This window comes from Chaetura pelagica, unplaced genomic scaffold, assembly GCF_000747805.2.
Source record: "Chaetura pelagica isolate M959 unplaced genomic scaffold, ChaPel_1.0 scaffold123, whole genome shotgun sequence".
In the NCBI taxonomy this organism is placed as follows: domain Eukaryota; kingdom Metazoa; phylum Chordata; class Aves; order Apodiformes; family Apodidae; genus Chaetura; species Chaetura pelagica.
The window spans coordinates 2,027,669-2,030,286 of NW_009953295.1; positions in this window are offsets into that span (position 1 = coordinate 2,027,669).

The following is a 2,618-nucleotide window of genomic DNA, read 5'->3' on the forward strand; positions in this document are numbered from 1 at the left end:
TCCCAGGTGAAAGAAAGCAGATTCCTTGCTCAAAACAGCTTTCTCTGCAGAGAGGTGGATAGAGCCCATATTGCTGTGCTTGGCTTTTTGATAGCACTTAAGGCCTCCTCACAGTTCCCCGTGGCTTCATATTTTGGACCTTCCAGCTGCTTCAGCCATGGCAGGCAGGAAGCCATTCAAAGGATCGTCTCCTTGCTGAAGAGCATGTCAGAAACTAGTAAAAACGTAGCAAGAATGAATCAGCTGATGCTTTTTTCAGGCTGTAAATGGCAACAAAACAAGGTAGATAAAAAGGTGTTACCACATCTGATATTACGGAATAGGCAAGTGAAAGAAGGAAAGGCACTGGAAAAAGGAATAGAAAACCAGAACCTATTTTTTCAATAGATATTAATTGCTATTTCAGCAAAATAAATTGACTCCTGTTGATAGGGAATCACATTCAGGAATCTCCTGCCATATAAAAGGAGCCCTGATTTTCAGCAGAGCTATTGCTGCTGTTCCTGGTAGCTCTAAGGAGTCAGAGCTACAAATAAGGCATTCTCTTCTCCTGCCACTTGTGTTCTGAGCACAGGGAGAAATGTTCATGACAGAGCAACTACCGATTTGTGGTGGCTACATTCCCACCGATTTCAGGGAGGGGACGTATGGATGTCAGAGCTAGCATTGTTGAGTACACTCTTCCTTTGCTATTAACAAAGCATCTTCTTCCTGTGGACAGGTGTTCTCCTAACCAGCCTCTAACAACCTTTGGACTTCTTGGCCTCAAGTAACATTAAACTCAATACTAATAAGACTGGGAACTAGCTCAATCCATCACACTCATCAAAGCCCTGTTTTGCCCTCTGTAGCCTGTCCTCTAAGGCTAATGAATTTATGCAATTGTGGTTGTGTCTTCCCCTTCCTCCCCTGCTTTGATCTCTTAGCTTTGAAACTCAGTTCCATCCCTATCTGACAAAACTGAAAAAAGCCTTTTCAAATATATTACACTTCTAAAAATTTATTGAAAAAATAGATGACTAAGAGACAGTCATAAATGCCCAGAGGGTGGTGAGCTCACTGGCTGGGGGACCCGACAGAGTCTACACAGATTAAGAGAAGCTACAAACACCACAGACACAGGAAGACTGTAAGATCATAATTTCCCCACATAGCAAAAAATCTAACCTAAAGATAGACACGAGGCTTCTCTAGGCAATACGTTCATGGAAATACTTAAAATAAATTAGGCCTGCAGGCCCCACTGCAGCTTGTCTGTAAACCAGCAATGTGGTTTACAAAGCTTCTAGGCAGCCTATATATAGAAATAAAGCAAAAGTACATAATGTTTAAAAAATAAAATACAATCCAACTCACACTGCAACAATTTCCAGCAGCAAGAGTGATTCTCATTGTGGGGTTCAAGGAACTCTCAGAGGATGCCTTTCACACCTCTCCTAGAAGGCTGATCTCATTCACTAGCACCAAGCTGGCCAGTTCACTCTTGCTACATTACATATTCCCTACTGAGAGAGGAGTACTTGCATCCAACAGCAGCTGAGCTGCCATTCATGCAGATCACTGCGAATGAACAGGCACCTCAAGTCTGGTCTTGTTAGCTTTACCTTCCCTGCCTGACCAGGTGACAACAGAAAAATCCCAATTCTCAAATTTCATGAAAAAAAATTTAAAATATTACAATACATTGTGTTCAGGCTTGGAAATGAGAACTCAGCTTCACTTATTCCTAAGTCCTATGTTTTCAAGCTTTCAGTGCTGTATTCTACTGCCCTCCATCATAAATGGCTCTTCTGGAGAGGCAGAAGCTGGTTCATATCTGTGGTTCCCTGCAAACTTGGTGCCTCTTTCTCCTATCAAGATATGTGACCCCAGATGGGAGCAGACAGCACCAACATGCAAACCCTCACCTGCCTTCTTGAAGAGTCAGTTCAGACCAAACCAAGTTTGAAATTATCCCAGAATTTCAGTTGTAAGTACCTGCAGACTGTTTTAACACCCACAATTCACAGAATCACAGAACCATTCTGGTTGGAAAAGATCTTTAACATAATTGCGTCCAACCATAACCTAAATCTGCTAACCATTAACCTAACTCTACCAGCCATTAACCTAGCTCCACCAGTCCACTGCTTAAAACCCATGTCCCTAAGCACTACATCTACATACCTTTTAAACACCTCCAGGGACGTTGACTCAACCACCCCTCTGGGCAGCCTGTTCCAGTGTTTAATTACCCTATCAGTGAAGAAGTTTCTTCTAATATCCAATATAAACCTTCCCTGGTACAACTTGAGGCTGTTTTCCCTTGTCCTGTTGCTTGTTACTAGGGAGAAGAGACCAACTCCCACCTCTCTACAAGCTCCTTTCAGGTAGTTGTAGAAAGCAGGAAGGTCCCCCCTTAGCTTTCTTTTCCCTAGACTGAACAATCCCAGTTCCCTCAGCCACTTCTCAAAGGACTTGTTCTCCAGACCCTTCACCAGGGTTTGCTCTTCGTTGCTCTTCTCAGGATGTGCTCCAGCACCTCAACGTCCTTCTGGTAGTAGGGGTGAGGGGGGGCAAAACTGAACACAGTATTTGAGATGCAGCCTCAATTAATGCCTTTTAAATCAGCTAGAAGG